At 44.3% G+C, this 19009-nt stretch overlaps 1 protein-coding gene across 1 annotated transcript in view; it reads right to left on the reverse strand.

The window, feature by feature from the left end:
* LOC122934762 (gastrula zinc finger protein XlCGF57.1-like) overlaps positions 1–19009 on the reverse strand; it is a 956305-nt gene that overhangs the window by 664240 nt on the left and 273056 nt on the right. The window lies entirely within an intron of this gene.

Consider the following 19009-nt stretch of genomic DNA (forward strand, 5'->3'; position numbering starts at 1 on the left):
CTCTCTTGAGGATCATGTCCCTGTTTTTGGAACTTAAAATTTTTGCCAAGAGTACTGACGGTTGAGCTCCATACACTCTTTTCCCAGCGTACAAACGATGCGTACGTTCAATCCCCAAAAAAGGAGAGAAATGATCCTTCCCCAAACTTTCAAGCAGCCATGTTTGTAGGAACGCTTCAGGGGCCTTGCCTTCTGTTCCTTCTGGAGGCACTTTAATCCTGATATTACAACGTCTTGACCTGTCCTCTAGATCTGTGAGTTTTACTTTTAGGGGTCTCTTTTCCTCTTTTAGGAACAAAATATCACTTTTCATAATGTCGACCTCTGACCTCAGATCTGAAGTAACAGGATCTAAATCGTGAAGTTTGGATCGCACTTTGTTTAGATCATGTCTAAAAAGTGATATGTCTGTCTTCACCGATCCCATTTTTAAGGTTACATTCTCCAGGGCCTCATTAGATCTCTTAACAAGTGCGAGAATTTCGCCCAAAATATGCTCATCTTGGTTATTTATTTTTGGCGATTTAGTAGTAACTACTACCCCCGGCTGACCCAGTTCCTGGGCTCCCCCTTCAACAAGCTGATCGCAATTTCCTTTAATAACATCTCCCTGCATGTACTTGGAGGCCGTCCTTGTTTTAGCTGTTGGGGATTTGAAATATTTGTCAATCTTTGATGACCCACCTTCTAGTCTACTCCGCAAGCGACATTTTGGGGAGGACAGTTCAACAGATTTTCTACTACTTTTTGGGGCCATAATCAAGTAGCAACTTATATATATAGCTTGGAAAATTTGACAGTGTTTTGCAGCTTATATGTGCACAGTCCAAGAATATTAGGCTGCTCCCCGCCACAATAAAAAGTGACTCTCTGGTTCTAAAAAAATTCACATTAACTGGGTAATAAACAGAACACTTAAATGGTGCCCTCCTTTTCAACTCTTTAGCTGCAGATCCATCAATTCCCACCCTGCTTCTCAGACTACATTATGCATACCACACATTTAGTAGCCCAAGACACTTCCTGTTGCCCTTGGATTGGCCAGTAGTGCTCACATGAACAGTGTTGACCAAACCAAGAGCAGGGCTGGACAAATAGGAAGTGTCTTGGGCTACTAATGCAAGTATTCTATTAACAATTTACAGAGAATGGTGCACTACAATAGTAAATGCAATTGACAATATATGGCTAAACCCTCACACTGATATTTAAAGACCACTTTATTCTGTTATTCTGTTTGCACATGCACGTCTAGAGGTGTGCAACTCCAGGTTTGAATGTGCCTTGATTTTGATCTATGTGTAACATTCAGGTGCACCTGTGTGGCCTGCGTCACATGATTCAGTGATAGGTGGGACTTACAGCCTCTTCCCACCTCTCATTGTATGTGTAATTTCATGCTGGAGGTAACTGTCACGGATGGTGTTGCAGAAAGCTGGAACTTATAAATAAACATCCGACTGGCTTGATCCCAAACTAAGGAGCATATGGGTGAGCCCTATAAAACCCCTAGAGCTTTCCCTGACTGCTATGCCCATGCAAAGGTCTTTATGGTAGACGATTGCATGCCCTCGTACCTTATACTATGTGACACCTGAAAACCCTATAATAGTGAGGGGACACGACCACCGGCTCCCTGCACTTAATACGGACGGAGTCAGGGTCACCTACAATCAAGCCAACAAGGAACCACAAATAAAGGAAACAGACTTATCTGAGGAATCAGGAGAAGCAGCCTCCAGCAGTGAACACAATCCAGGAAGAAGTATAAACCGCAAAGTGAGGCAGTATGGGAGGGAATATAAAGGGAGACAATCAGTGCAAATAGGTGACAGCTGGGAGAAGGAAAGGAGATGAGAAAGTGAAACCAAAACAAAGAACATCATACAACAGGTAGAGAAGAACATCTGCCAGATCTTCTCACAGAGTTGGCGGTGACAGTAACTGGGAGCTGTTTGCTGTGTGTCTGACTTTATGAAATGTGCAACAGCATAAGGGGTTTTGAGCATTTTCTGCCTTTTAAGACCACTTTATTCTGAAAGTATCCCATTAAGACAAACAGCAAGTCCTTAGCACCTGTATGGACCCTTTCCTCCTATGGATATATCTGACTTGTCAGTTCTCTGTTATAACCGGTTTCTCACCACAATTACTATAAATTTACCACAGTTATTAGGACATTTACTTTTATATATTCTTTAAGAAACCTGACCACAAGATATACATTATATCTAAAAACTGGAAGTATAATAAACAATATGGAATGATCCCTGTTATAAAATCATTATCCCATAAGAACAGAACAGGACAATCACTGAAGAGGAAAACTCAATTCCACAATGTACGTTTCTCCAACTAAAAGAAAGGAACCTTCATCATGGAAGCCATAATACTTTCTTTCCTATAATCTGTTCAGTGCAATGAATAAAAGGAATTTCCCAAACCAATTAGGTAATTTTAAGAGACAGAAGTAAAATCTAGAACTATAATGAACAATATGGAAAAATTGCTCTGAATAGATTACAAGATTATTATCCCATAGGAAGAAAATGGGAAAATCATTGCAGAGGAAAACTCAACTGAACATCGTGAGCTTCTCCAACCAAAAAAAGAAGGATCCTTCATCATGGACACCAAAATGCTTTCTTTCATATATTTCTGATCTTTGAATTGGGTATGAGAAATCTCACAATCCATTTATGCAATTTGAAGAGACAGAATTTGAAAATTAGAATCTTCATAAGAATTACGTGAACATACCACAAAATAAAACACATTAATAGGCATACTGGATCCTAGAATTTGTCCGTTCCATTGTAGTGGCTTGTAACTCAGGACATGAAATTACGTGAAGTTCAGAAAACTTCAAAGATATGACAGATCAGAGATGAAAAATTATCCCTACTACATCAGTAAAGGTTTTCTTATCAGTTTTATCAGAGACATCTCTCTTGGACCGTCTATTAAAAAATAAATATTCTTGCTAAAATCCTATATCAAACTAGAAAACTGCCTCACCCTGGCTAGTACCTACTGCACCTTCTCTCCTGGAGATAAAACGTAAGGTTAATCGCCTGATACGCTTAGAGAACAGGATATACCACAAAAGAGGATCCATTAAAAAGTTTTCCTATCAATGGCCTGCCTGGATTTAATATTTAGGACTGGCTGGTGAACAACTTGCCAAATTATCTGTACTCTGCAATGGCTAATTACATTTTGGCTCCCACTGGGATGGCTGTGAGGAGAGCGCAATTTGTTTATATGACACCTGGTGGTGAAAGCTTTTTACACTTTCTATACAGCATTTTGTCACCTTTCGTTACATGGAAGAAGTGTTCTTAAATTTGCTTTATTATTTTTTAAATTTTTCGGGGGGGGGGGGGGGGGGGGGGGGGGGGTTGTCTTATATTATGACAAATGTTAATAAAAAGTATCTGATAATTTTTTTTCCCAATTGCAGGATTTTCTTCATCTTCAGCTCTGTGGATCATATCTACACTGATTATGGCCACAATGACACCATCTTTATCAGCAATAGACACATTGGGAGGGTTTATAGAGTATGTTCCCCTCAGGACCACATACAGCATCTCCACTGCCTGCATTTCCTTTAGTCCAGATTTAATAGGTCACATATGGTCCAGATAGTTCTTTTTAATTATCACGTGGAAGTGGCCAATTTATTTACAGGGGTTATACAGTAATATATAATGATGACCCATCCTCAGGTATCTGCTTGGTATTGCAGTCCAGCTCCATTCACTTCAATGGGGCTGAGCTGCAACCAGGCCATGTTGCAGTGCCCGCTCCGTGCTAGTAGTGGGTCCTTAAATCTTTGATAATGTCATTTCATGCTAATGTCTATTTTGTCTGTATTAAGCTGCACATTCCCAACAACAGGCTGGTCACCGCACTACACTTGAGTCACTACTAGGTGGTGCTATAACATCAAATATAAGTAACGGGCCTTCCACAGGAAGTAGGGATGAGGTTAGTTGAGGAGTGAGGAGTGAAAGGAACACCATGATATAGCTGCTAGGTGTCCGCTTGGCACTTGCCAGCCTGGGGAACCAAATAAGGAAACCAGGACTCAGAATCCAGAATCATATTGCAGTACCACAGTCCGGCAAGGGACATAGTGGACTTTTGTGTGTAAAGGCAACCTTTCTAAAGAATGGAGCAGAAGGTAGGTTGCAGAATTCTGATAAAGATCCAGGTACCTGAAGTCTAGTTTAGTTGAGAGGAGCCACAGCTTAGAGAGACATCTCTTCCACACCAGCCAAACCAAGCCTGTTGTGAGGAATTGCAGCTCTTACCTCATCACTGTGAACCAAAGCACTTTCTCCGTAATTACAACTACCTCAAGGCAATTGGTTAAGTAAAGTTGCTGTTTTGTTCATCAGCCTTTGACTCTCCTTATTCTTCATTATCCTCCATTACACCTTACGGTGCTGGCGTCACGAACACCGGGGATCCTGCCTCCATGGCAACTTAAAAACCACACCACCAAGGGCACCTCAACCACCATCTGAAAGGAGTCCCTGGACAACAGAGTGTGCCCCGAAGGAACTGCCACCGTCCTTCCATTCACTGCACACTGGCCCAGGGAGCTCTACAGACTTGTGAGTAAACTACTACTACACCCATTGGCCCACCATAACTCACACATATTGCCCCTACGACCTGGTCGCTGCAATGTGATTGATGTACGGTGATGTCATATGGCCTAGGAAGAGGCGCTCATGGATTGTTGGAACCCGCTGATCTGATATTGATGACCAATCCTGTGGATAGGTCATCAATATTTATTACCAGGGCCAGACTGGACTACCGGGATACTGGGAAAATTCCCGTTAGGCCGGTAGCCTTGAATGCCGCACGGCCGGCCGTGCCGACAGCGAGGAGGCTCCTTGGCTGGTGCAGTATATATTACCCAGAGTGACTGATAGAGAGAGGAGCCAGGCCCCGCCCCCAACAGCAGGCTCCAGCACAGACATTGCCCGGAGCCTGACTCCTCCAACACATGTGACTGATCACATGATCATGACATAATGGAAGGTCCTCTAGCCTGGTTGCTGCTGCTTGTCTAGAGCTGTCATCCGGCTGTTCAGGGCTGGTTGTCAGGTAGGAGGCTGAGCCTGAGTGAGGAGATCTAGTAGCCACACACTGATGCTGCTTCTAATGAAAGTACTTTAATAGCAGCATCAAGAATTCTAGAGGCAGAATTATATAATCAAATTATCAGCCACATTCAGCAGTCCTGCCATACCAGTGGCGTAGGGATCGCCATAGCAACCATAGCAGTTTTTTTTATTATTTTTATTAATACACACAGGCAGCCAGGCCCGACCGCCCGCCCAGTGTAGTGGGCGGGGAGCGGGCGGTCCGCGGCTCGGGCCTGGCTGGGGGGAAGCCAAGGAAGGAGGAGCTGTAGTAGGCCTGGAGCAGGCGGGCCCGGGGCGCACTGTCTGCCGCACAAGGAGAACATGAGGTAGGCGGTGGAGGGGGCCAGAACGGGGGCATAGCGGAGGCGGAGCCAGGCTGGCACCAGTGCCGCAGTGCAGGAAAGATTTCCTCCGGCTAGGCCTCCTAGTAACTAGAGGGAGGACTCAGGAGGCAGACTCAGGCGGTGGAGGGGGCGGGGCCGGGCCGGGGGGTTGGGGGGGTACCTGTTGTGGAGGGATTAGGGAGGGTCCCGCCGCCCGCACTGGCGCCAGTCAGATTCAGCGCTATGCGGCTATGCTATCGCTATAATCTATCTGATTCTGACTGCCCGAAACCAGTCTGAGGCTGAGCAGAGCAGGCGCAGCTCAGACTCCGAGAGAGTGAGAGAGAGGAACCTCACAGTCACTCCAGTCCTCAGTGGAGTCAGTGCCTGGTCTCCAGTGACAGTCCTGCCATCAGTCGTGCCACTCCAGTCTGTGCCTGGCTGGCACCTGCTGTCTGTGTGACTACAGTGACTCTAAAAGTAAGTGATGTGAATATGTGATTCATTTGAATTTAAGGAAGTGAGATTATTGAGAATTTTTGATTTCTGAGATAATCTAAATTCTTAAGTTAAAAAGAGCTGCCTGCAGACTCAGAGTGGGGCCCCCAAGTCCTCAGGATTCTCTTGGGGCCCAAGAGAAGCACGGGGCGCCCTCCTTATCCTTGCAGGTCTGCGGGCAGCTCTTTTTAACTTCATAATTCAGATCATCAGACTCTCACTAATTACAGCACACACCCTGCGCCCTGGCCTGTAGTGTACACCATAAGACAGGGGGGGGAAGAAACCCCAGAACTAGAGTGTGGCCCCCAACACATTGGGGGGCACACTGACACTCTATTTCTGGGGTTTCTTTTCATCCCTCCCCTGTCTGATGGTGGACACTACAGGGGTGTGTGCTGTAATTAGTAAGTGAGAGTCTGATGATCTGAAGTTAAAAAGAGATGCCAGCAGTGATAAGGAGAGCGGCCCTTCCTTCTTTTGGGGGGCACACTCTTATATGACAGACATAAAGGTACTTTTACACTTGCGGCAGGACGGATCCGGCAGGCTGTTCAGCCTGTCGGATCCGTCCTGCCGCTATTTCGCTGGACCGCTGCTCCGACCCCATTGACTGCGTGGTGAGAGGCCACCGGACGAAAAAGTCGGACTTGCAGTACTTTTCGGCCGCCAGCCTTTCACCGCACAGTGCTGCGCTGCATCGGAGCTCCGTCCCCGTTCCCATTATAGTCAATAGGGATGGAATGGCGGCAAGGCGAAATAGCGGCAGGACGGATCCAACAGGCTGAACAGCCTGTCGGATCCGTCCTGCCGCAAGTGTGAAACTACCCTAAGTTCTGCTCCTTATTGAAGGTTGCTGTACTCGCAGTAGATGGTTCCAGTTCCACTGTGGGCGGGCTCAGGGCTGGTGGTCTGGTGGTGGCAGAGGCACTACTGTGGCAGGCACCAGGCAAGTCTGGACTGGGAGTCTGATGGGACTCACTTGTAAAAGTTCGATGAGAAAGAAAAGTCTGAGTGCACTCAGACTTTTCTCTCTCATCTAAATAAGACGCATGGTAAGGCCCCATTCACACGTCCGTAAGTGTTTTGTGGATCAACGGGCCCGTGGATCCGCAAAACACTGACATCGGTAATGTGCGATCCGTAATTTGCAGTTGCGGACAAGAGTAGGACATGTTCTATTTTTTTCGGGAACGGAATTGCGGACCCGGAAGTGCGGCTCCGCAACTCCATGTCCAGGCTGCACATCGTGCAGCCCCATAGAAATGAATGGGTCCGCAATTCCGTTCCGCAAAATGCAGAACAGAATTGCGGACGTGTGAATGGGGCCTTATTGGTATGTGCCAGACCAGATGTGACAACTCCAGACCCCAGAATCTGCTCTGCACCCCTATAGTATATGAAGTGGCACTGCCTTGGGGTGCCCCATTACAGGACCAATGATCCAGCTTCCAGCCCGTTACTCTCCTGGGGCAGAGGGCTGGTCTGGTGGTGGCAGGCAGTACTGTAGGACTTGTAAAAGTTACTCTGGAGTCTGAATTAATTGGGTCCATGGTCCTGTAATGGGGCACTCCACCTACCATGTTGTCTTATGCAACTGCGGCATATGGCGGTTGATATGAGTGGTTCCGCAGATTGTGTGTGGACCAAAAATACAAATGTTTGAATGAGGAAGGCCTTACAAATAGAAAATCCACATGAATTTCAGTGTTTTCGGCACTAATTCCACGTGTTACTTTCTGTTTTTTGCTGCAGATTTTCGCGGATCTCAGCCACACATTGAAAAGGGTGAAAACAGCACAAAGAATTGGCTGCAGATTTCACAATCCAGGTAAGTTACCGCTCAGAAATAAAAATAAAATTGTACAATCAGTTTGGAAAATATTATTTACTTTGCAAGTACTCCTATAAAGCTACTTTCACACTAGCGTTTGGTGCGGATCTGTCATGGACAGATCCGTTCAGATAATACAACAGTCTGCATTCGTTTAGAATGGATCCGGTTGTATTATATTTAACGTTGCCAGCCAAGATGGATCCGTCATGAACACCACTGAAAGTCAATGGGGGGCTGTTTATTGTGCCAGATTGTGTCAGAGAAAATGGATCCATCCCTATTGACTTACATTGTGTGTCAGGTTGGATCTGTTTCATCATGCGGACACCAAAACGCTGCAGGCGGCCTCCAGACGGAATGGAGACTGATCGGAGGCGAACTGATGCATTCTGAACGGATCCTTTTCCATTCAGAATGCACTAAAGCAATAGGCAAAACTCATCTGTTTTGGACGCTTGTGAGAGCCCTGAATGGATCTTAAAAAACATAAACCAAAACGCCAGTGTGAAATTAACCACATTAAGTTGATGCAGACTTTAGGAACTTTTCAGAAATAAACCAGAGTTTCAGGCCCCATTCACACGTCCGCAATTCTGAACGGAATTGCGGACCCGTTCATTTTCATGAGGCCGCATGATGTGCAGCCCTGACACGGAGTTGTGGACCCGCACTTACGGGTCCGCAATTCCGTTAACCGAATAAAAAAATAGAACATGTCCTACTTTTGTCCGCAACTGCGACAGGAGTAGGCATATTCTATGCAGTGTCGGCAATGTGCGGTCCGCAAGTTGCGGATCGCACATTGCCGATGTCAGTGTTTTGCAGATCCGTGGATCTGCAAAACACTTACGGACGTGTGAATGGGGCCTAATATGGCTTTTCATACTGTGTGACAATTAAGGGTCTTTCTTTGCGCTGTTTTTCTAGAGATTGTAACATGTCTTCCTATACCCATCAAAGTGGTGCTCAAAAACGCAAAAAGAAGAGGGAAGAAAGCCAGAAAACACAAAAAATTCCCCAAATTACCAGCTTTTTTACTTCTCCCAATGCTGGTGAAAGCTCTAAAGATGCTGAGGGAGCTAGCTCAGAAAGCCTTCCTAGTGTAGGTAGTCAGATGGCAGTGCAGGATCCGATATCGCATGCATTTCAGGATTCCTCAGGTGAAACAAGTGCTGAATTGCCTACTGAGGTTGAACCAAGCCGGGCATATGATGCTGAACAAGCTGGAGGTCACACTCTTGATCTGCACAGCATTGCATCCGAAAAAAATGTCACAGACAGGGCACACTTTCCCATAACCATTTTAGATCCACAAGTGAAATGCTTTATTCTTTCTCATGGTCCTTGTAGGCCTTCAGGGCCTTTTCCTAGAGACAATGATGCAGCTAAAAGAGGCTTTTCAGAAAAATACTATGAGAAAATCACCAAAACAGGATTTAAACTCCCAGTGACCTGGCTGTGCTGCTCCCCTAAATTGAATTCGGTCTATTGTGAACCTTGTTGGCTTTTTGGGGATCGAAAAAAAACTAGGCTTTGAACCTGCTTGGGCCAAAGGCATCCAAAAATGGAAAGGCCTGTCAACTAAAATTTAGTCCCACAAAAACGCACAGGCTCACTTAAATGCCTGTGTGGTTTATGACCAGTGGAGGAGGCAGGGCACTATAGATGAGGAACAAGAAAAACAAATCCAAAAAGAGAAAAACTTCTGGAGGGAAGTTTTAAAAAGAATAGTCAATGTTACATTGACAATGGCAATGAGCAACATGGCTTTTCGAGGACACAGGGAAAAAGTTGGCAAAATAAATAACGGTAACTTCCTGGCCATAATTGAGCTCTTAGCAGAATAGGATCCTGTCCTTAAGCAGCTGTTGCAGCAACCTCATGGGAAAGTAAAATATTTAAGCCCTACAATTCATGTCCTCAATGATATCCTGTTAGAAGTCCAACAAGCAAATTTTTACTCATTGATCATCGATACAACACAGGATATTTCACGAACTGATCAAACAACGAGCCTGGTTGTCCGATATATTACTGTGGACAGAGATTCAAATATGAGGGTAACAAAAATTAATATACATGAGTCTTTTCTCGGTTTTCATCCCATTACAGATCAAAGTGCCGCTGGGATAGAAAACCAAATATTGGCAAGCCTTGGAAAAAAAGGGACTTCCTTTAGACAAATGTCGAGGTCAGGGTTACGATGGAGCAGCCACCATGAGTGGCGTATATTCTGGTGTGCAGGCAAGAATTTTAAAGAAACAGGAAAATGCACTTTATGTGCACTGTGCGGCCCATAACCTAAATCTGGTTCTTCAGGATGCTGTTTCAGACATCACTGAAATATCCAGTTTTATGACCACATTACAAAGCCTATATTAGTTTTTTCGGAGACAGCGGGAAGCGATGGGGCATTCTATCATCATTTACCAGTGAATCCTCTGTCACACTGAAAAAACTGTGCCCCACGCAGTGGTCTTCTCGCTATGACTGTTGGCCCTGCGTTTCCACTACCTAGATATTTTGAGGGCTTTGTCAAAAATTGTTCTGCTGTCATCAAAAAAAAGTGAAAGAGAGAAGGCTATGGCATTTAAGAAAAAATTGGAGTCATTTCACTTCATCTTTTTAATTGTTCTGCTATCGAAGATATTAAGCAGTGTAAACTCCTTGTCCAAAATTCTACAGTCTGAAAATATGGACTTGGCTAGAGCTTCTCAATTCATAAAAACTGCCATGAAAGGCCTTTCAGCGTTCCGTAACAATTTTGAGAATGCCAAATCAGATGCCATTACAGTGGAACAGTGGAATATAGCTCCAAAATTTGAAAGTAAGCGAATTCGCACAGTAAAAAAGCATTACGACGAACTGTGTGTCGATGAGAGACTGCAAGACCCCGAGGAACGGTTCAAAGTCATAGTTTTTTACCGGTGTCTGGACATCATAGTAAACCAGCTCGCCAACAGATTCCAAGGACTGAATAACGTTGTGGAACGTTTTATTATACTTCAGCCTGTAGTTTCATCATCTGTCTCAGATGATCATTTGTTTACAGCTGCATCAAAGCTGCAGGAAAAATATGATAGTGACCTACCCCCATCTTTCCCAGGGCAGCTTCTCAGCTTTAGAGCAGCACTACGAGATGGAATCCAGAAGGCACCTACTGTAAAGATCTGGCACACTTGCTCCTGGTTGAGAACAATGCACTTGCATCAAATATACCAGATGTGTGCATAGCCTTTCTGCTGTTTCTATCACTCCCTGTGACAGTGGCCTCTGCGGAGCGGTCCTTCTCAAAATTAAAACTAATCAAGAGCTATTTGAGAAGTACTATGTCAGACCAGAGGCTTTCTGGGCTTGTGATCCTGAGCATTGGAAATGTCAGAGCTAAAGCCTTGCATCTAGACAGCGTTGTGGACACTTCTGCAGAAGTAAAAGCACGTAAACGTGTTTTCTAATGGTCTTCTGAGTGAGTATACTGGTTCAAATGGTTTCAAAACTTCAGTTTTTTCTTTCTTCCGTTGAAGAAAGTCAGTTCATGCTAGTTACACCACCCGTTGTGGTAAAAAAGAAGCAGGATTCCAGCCAAATGTTTCATCCTAGCCAAATTTTATAATAATTCAAATATTTTCAATTTAAAAACAAATCTGTCAGTTGTCTCCTCTTCGGGTCTCCCCCTGCACAGCAGAATAGCAAAAAAAAGGAAGCCTAGTAGAAGGCTTAGAAGTTTGCAGAAATTTGATAAGAAAAATTTCATTTAGCTATAAGATGGAAACAGTAAAAGTATTTCAAAGGGAGGGAAGTGAATGGAATTGCTCTGGAATATGCAGTCGGAGTGCTCATAAAGCAGGTGACAGAGCAACCACAGGTAATGGGGTCACTTATCTGACAGGGGAGTGTGAATCACAAGACAAAGCAGATATTTCACAGGTAGAAGTCTGTTTGGCTGTAGTTCTGCTTCAACCGTTTCAGTTCAGCATCAAAGGGAACCGGAAGTAAGGAATAGTGATGAGCGGCAGGGGTCATATTCGAATTCGCAATATTTCGCGAATATTTTTTAGAATATTCGTGATTTTTTTTTCTTGAAAAAAATCGGCATGGTAATGATTGTGTAATATGCGAATTTTCGTAATTTGAATTTTCGGATTCAAATTTTTATTGCGAATTTTTCAATTTACAACTATTAGACAAAGAAGATTATAGCACTATATTAGCTAAATTGCTCTATATTTGATTTTTTGAATATTCGCTATATTGCTATAACAGTTTTTTTGAATATTCGTAATATATAGCAATATAGCGAATATTCGAAAAAAACGAATATAGAGCAATTTAGCTAATATAGTGCTATAATCTTTTTTTTTTGTTGTAATTTTTTTCCAATCTGAACTTCAGATGACCAAAAAATTACAACTATTAGACAAAGAAGATTATAGCACTATATTAGCTAAATTGCTCTATATTCGTTTTTTTCGAATATTCGCTATATTGCTATAACTTCGTTTTTTCGAATATTTGTAATTTCTAAAACAAGAATATATAGCAATATCGCGAATATTCGAAAAAACGAATATAGAGCAATTTAGCTAATATAGTGCTATAATCTTTTTTGTCTAAAAGTTGAAAAATTCGCAATAAAATTCGAATCCGAAAATTCGAATTACGAAAATTCGCATATTACACAATCATTACCTTGCCGATTTTTTCAAGAAAAACCCCTGACGCTCATCACTACTCCTAAAGTCAAGTATATTGCAGCCTTCTTATTGGCTCACAAGCTAGAAGCAGGAAGGGATCATGTGTACTGATTAAAAAAAAAAAAAACGGAAAATAATCGGGGGAAAAAAAATCTGAAAAACATTAGAATATTCGAAATTGCGAATATATATAACTATATTCTAAATATTCGCGAATTTTACCTATATTCGCGATAAAAATTCGAAATTCGAATATTCGTGATCAACACTAGTGAGGAACATGGAGGCTGCCCTTAAACCAGCAGACTACCTCCGATACTTTGACATAGACCCTGAACAAGCATGCCGATCAGGTGCTCTGACTGAAGTCTGACTGGATTATCTGCAGGCTTGTATTAGGTGTGTGATGCAGACACTACTGGTGCCAGAGAGATCGGGAGGACGGCCAGGCCACTGGTTTTGGTGTCCTTACAGTTCAACGTTGACCGTTAAAGATAATTCTTCTTGTCTCACTGTTTACAGCTGCGTTGCACTCATTTTCACAATTTGTAAAGCTTTTTACAACTACATAGTATAATTGAAAAATCCACCCGCTCTTACAGGCTTACAAATTCTCTGTCTTACCCTGGGTTCAGCCCTGAGCGTTCTGAAATGAGCCCTCTGTATGCGCGATTGTACGGGCGTTTACAATCGCGCATACAGAGACAGGCGTGCGCACATTGTCGCGCGTTCCCGAATATTTATGTGCGGGAACGCGCGACAAACGCCCCAAAAAAAGCTCAAGAACTTGTTTGAGCGTCGGGCGTTTTACAGCGCGATCGTACGCGCTGTAAAACGCCCAGGTGAGAACCGTTCCCATAGGGAAGCATTGGTTTCTCCTTGTTGAGCGTTTTACAGCGCGTAGGAATGCGCTGTAAAACGCTCAGGTGTGAACTTAGGGTTAATCCCTGGCAGTGTCCAGCTCTTGGCTGGGGGACAGGAGACCCCAAAGAGTTTAGACCTGCACTAAATGGAAATTCTCTTTCTATGGCAGCTGTACACAGAGATGGCAAAATAAGTGAACATGTGTACAAGGAATGTAGTAATATTGTTGTTTTTTTTATTCTTTTTTTGTAAATGTAGGTTACATATTCAACATGTTCGTTTGTTTGGTGTTCAACGTTTTAAGTGTTTTGTTGTTTATCGCGTTTAAAAAACAATTTCACGGAGGAAGTACAGTTTGAAGTAAGTATAAAAGAACTGATGGGTAGTATTGTGTGTTTAGATCCAATCTTAACCACCTCCCGAACGCCTAACGCGCCGATGCGTCCGGGAGGTGGTTGATTTGTTCCTCCTGGACGCATCGGCGCGTCATCTCGCGATACCCGAGATTTCCTGTGAACACGCGCACAGCAGGCGCGCGCGCTCACAGGAACAGAAGGTAAGCGAGTGGATCTCCAGCCTGCCAGCGGCGATCGTTCGCTGGCAGGCTGGAGATGTGATTTTTTTTAACCCCTAAAGGTATATTAGACGCTGTTTTGATAACAGCGTCTAATATACCTACTACCTGGTCCTCTGGTGGTCCCTTTTGTTAGGATCGACCACCAGAGGACACAGGTAGGTCAGTAAAGTCGCACCAAACACTACACTACACCCCCCCCGGTCACTTATTAACCCCTTATAAACCCCTGATCACCCCATATACACTCCCTGATCACCCCCCTGTCATTGATCACCCCCCTGTCAGGCTCCGTTCAGACGTCCGTATGATTTTTACGGATCCACAGATACATGGATCGGATCCGCAAAACACATACGGACGTCTGAATGGAGCCTTACAGTGGGGTGATCAATGACAGGCGGGTGATCACCCATATAGATTCCCTGATCACCCCCTGTCATTGATCACCCCCCTGTAAGGCTCCATTCAGACGTCCGTATGATTTTTACGGATCCATGGATACATGGATCGGATCCGCAAAACACATGCGGACGTCTGAATGGAGCCTTACAGGGGGGTGATCATCCCATATACACTCCCTGATCACCCCCTGTCATTGATCACCCCCCTGTAAGGCTCCATTCAGACGTCCGCATGTGTTTTGCGGATCCGATCCATGTATCCGTAAAAATCATACGGACGTCTGAATGGAGCCTTACCAGGGGGGTGATCAATGATGGAGGTGATCAGGGAGTCTATATGGGTGATCACCCCCCTGTCATTGATCACCCCCCTGTCATTGATCACCCCCCTGTCATTGATCACCCCCCCCTGTAAGGCTCCATTCAGACTTTTTTTGGCTCAAGTTAGCGGAAATATATATATTTTTTGTTTGTTTTTTCTTACAAAGTCTCATATTCCACTAACTTGTGTCAAAAAATAAAATCTCACATGAACTCACCATACCCCTCACGGAATCCAAATGCGTAAACATTTTTAGACATTTGGATCCCAGACTTCTTCTCACGCTTTAGGGCCCCTAAAAAGCCAGGGCAGTATAAATACCCCACATGTGACCCCATTTCGGAAAGAAGACACCCCAAGGTATTCCGTGAGGGGCATATTGAGTCTATGAAAGATTGAAATTTTTGTCCTAAGTTAGCGGAAAGTGAGACTTTGTGAGAAAAAAACAAAAAAAAAATCAATTTCCGCTAACTTATGCAAAAAAATAAAAATTCTATGAACTCGCCAGGCCCCTCATTGAATACCTTGGGGTGTCTTCTTTCCAAAGTGGGGTCACATGTGGGGTATTTATACTGCCCTGGCTTTTTAGGGGCCCTAAAGCGTGAGAAGAAGTCTGGGATCCAAATGTCTAAAAATGCCCTCCTAAAAGGAATTTGGGCACCTTTGCGCATCTAGGCTGCAAAAAAGTGTGACACATCTGGTATCGCCGTACTCAGGAGAAGCTGGGGAATGTGTTTTGGGGTGTCATGTTACATATACCCATGCTGGGTGAGAAAAATATCTTGGTCAAATGCCAACTTTGTATAAATAAATGGGAAAAGTTGTCTTTTGCCAAGATATTTCTCTCACCCAGCATGGGTATATGTAAAATGACACCCCAAAACACATTCCCCAACTTCTCCTGAGTACGGCGATACCAGATGTGTCACACTTTTTTGCTGCCAAGGTGGGCAAAGGGGCACATATTCCAAAGAGCACCTTTCGGATTTCACCGGTCATTTTTTACAGATTTTGATTGCAAAGTACTTCTCACACATTTGGGCCCCTAAATTGCCAGGGCAGTATAACTACGCCACAAGTGACCCCATTTTGGAAAGAAGACACCCCAAGGTATTCCGTGAGGGGCATGGCGAGTTCCTAGAATTTTTTATTTTTTGTCACAAGTTAGCGGAAAATGATGATTTTTCTTTTTTTTCCTTTTTTCCTTACAAAGTCTCATATTCCACTAACTTGCGACAAAAAATAAAAAATTCTAGGAACTCGCCATGCCCCTCACGGAATACTTTGGGGTGTCTTCTTTCCAAAATGGGGTCACTTGTGGCGTAGTTATACTGCCCTGGCAATTTAGGGGCCCAAATGTGTGAGAAGAACTTTGCAATCAAAATGTGTAAAAAATGGCCGGTGAAATCCGAAAGGTGCACTTTGGAATATGTGCCCCTTTGCCCACCTTGGCTGCAAAAAAGTGTCACACATCTAGGATTCGCTGTACTCAGGAGAAGTTGGGGAATGTGTTTTGGGGTGTCATTTTACATATACCCATGCTGGGTGAGAAAAATATCTTGGTCAAATGCCAACTTTGTATAAAAAAATTGGAAAAGTTGTCTTTTGCCAAGATATTTCTCTCACCCAGCATGGGTATATGTAAAATGACACCCCAAAACACATTCCCCAACTTCTCCTGAGTACGGCGATACCAGATGTGTGACACTTTTTTGATGCCAAGGTGGGCAAAGGGGCACATATTCCAAAGTGCACCTTTCGGATTTTGCAGGCCATTTTTTACACATTTTGATTGCAAACTACTTCTCACACATTTGGGCAGTATAACTACGCCACAAGTGACCCCATTTTGGAAAGAAGACACCCCAAGGTACTCCGTGAGGGGCATGGCGAGTTCCTAGAATTTTTTTTTTTTTGTCGCAAGTTAGTGGAATATGAGACTTTGTAAGAAAAATAAAAAAATAAAAATCATCATCATTTTCCGCTAACTTGTGACAAAAAATAAAAAGTTCTATGAACTCACTATGCCCATCAGCGAATACCTTAGGGTGTCTACTTTCCGAAATGGGGTCATTTGTGGGGGTTTTCTACTGTCTGGGCATTGTAGAACCTCAGGAATCATGACAGGTGCTCAGAAAGTCAGAGCTGCTTCAAAAAGCGGAAATTCACATTTTTGTACCATAGTTTGTAAACGCTATAACTTTTACCCAAACCATTTTTTTTTTGCCCAAACATTTTTTTTTTATCAAAGACATGTAGAACAATAAATTTGGCGAAAAATTTATATATGGATGTCGTTTTTTTTGCAAAATTTTACAGCTGAAAGTGAAAAATGTCATTTTTTTGCAAAAAAATCGTTACATTTTGATTAATAACAAAAAAAGTAAAAATGTCAGCAGCAATGAAATACCACCAAATGAAAGCTCCATTGGTGAGAAGAAAAGGAGGTAAAATTCATTTGGGTGGTAAGTTGCATGACCGAGCGATAAACGGTGAAAGGAGTGTAGTGCCGAAGTGTAAAAAGTGCTCTGGTCATGAAGGGGGTTTCAGCTAGCGGGGCTGAAGTGGTTAAAGCTTTCCCCTTTCCCTTCTCCTTTACAGGTAACATTTAATGATGACACATCAAGAAGATGAAAAGACCACGAAGAGGACACTTCACAACTAGTGAACATACAGGTCTTACAAGTCTATTAAATACAATTACTAATTATTATTTTTTTCCAATTCTTCATGTTTCAGATTGGCCACTTTATCAGTTACTCAATGGTTTTCAATTTTGAATTAAAAGGTTCATATACTTATTTGTTTTCCCTGTTACTTTTCTATGCTCATGGCGGTGGGAGATCTAGGATGGGTGTTTGCGTGGGAGCTCTGGAAGGGGTGGTGGCCGGTGGGAGGCCCGATAGATATGTGGGGGCTGGGGGGGGGGCCCATAAAATATTTTTGCTATGGGGCCCATGCATTTCTAGCTACGCCCCTGTGCCATACTGACAATGCCTGAAAAAAATCCAACCTGAGAGATCAAACTTTTGGCAGACAACAGTTTTCTATCATTGATCACAAATAATCGCATATAAATTCTCAACCCTAGCCAGCCAACCCTAGCCAGCCAACCCTAGCCAGCCAACCCTAGCCAGCCAACCCTAGCCAGCCAACCCTAGCCAGCCAACCCTAGCCAGCCAGCCCTAGCCAGCCAACCCTAGCCAGCCAACCCTAGCCAGCCAACCCTAGCCAGCCAACCCTAGCCAGCCAACCCTAGCCAGCCAACCCTAGCCAGCCAAAATTATCAACAGCTTTAAAAGGTTGATGACTGGGCCCGGCTGTGTCAGGGCTGTAGGAACCGGCGGCTGCGCTGTATGTTTGTGCGTTATGTAGCGGAGGCTCGGACGCGCTGCATCTTGCTTGCATTATGCGTTTATAGTGACTTCACGAATCTTAGGCTTATTGCACACGAATGTGTGCGCTCCGTGGCCGTATTGCGGATCCGCAATACACGGGCACCGTTCCGTGTGCATTCCGCATCACGGATGCGGACCCATTCACTTCAATGGGTCCGCAAATCCGGGGATGCAGAATGGTGCGGAACGGAACCCTACGGGTTTCGTCCCGTACTTCCGTTCCGCAAAAAGATAGAACATGTCCTATCTTTTTGCGGAACGGTCGGATCGCGGACCCATTCAAGTGAATGGGTCCACGATCCGCTGCGGCTGCCCCACTGACGGTGTTCGTGCATTGCGGGCCGCAGTACGACCACAGGGCGCACACATTCATGTGCCAGAGGCCTTACAGTGCCAATCTGCGTGGAGTCCGCTCAGCCAATCGCCGGCTATAGCGGGACAGCGCTGAGTGGTCCACCACGGTCTGCCAAGACATGAGAGTGACAAGGGAGGGGGGGGGGATTGACATCCATCACAATGCACCCCTTGCACACATACACAGAAACACACAATGCACCCCTTACACACAATGCGTCCCTTACACACAATGCGTCCCTTACACACAATGCGTCCCTTACACACAATGCGTCCCTTACACACAATGCGTCCCTTACACACAATGCGCCCCTTACACACAATGCGTCCCTTACACACAATGCGTCCCTTACACACAATGCGTCCCTTACACACAATGCGTCCCTTACACACAATGCACCCCTTACACACAATGCGTCCCTTACACACAATGCGTCCCTTACACACAATGCGTCCCTTACACACAATGCGTCCCTTACACACAATGCGTCCCTTACACACAATGCGTCCCTTACACACAATGCGTCCCTTACACACAATGCGCCCCTTACACACAATGCGTCCCTTACACAC

Source organism: Bufo gargarizans, chromosome 4 (assembly GCF_014858855.1).
Source record: "Bufo gargarizans isolate SCDJY-AF-19 chromosome 4, ASM1485885v1, whole genome shotgun sequence".
Classification (NCBI taxonomy): Eukaryota; Metazoa; Chordata; class Amphibia; order Anura; family Bufonidae; genus Bufo; species Bufo gargarizans.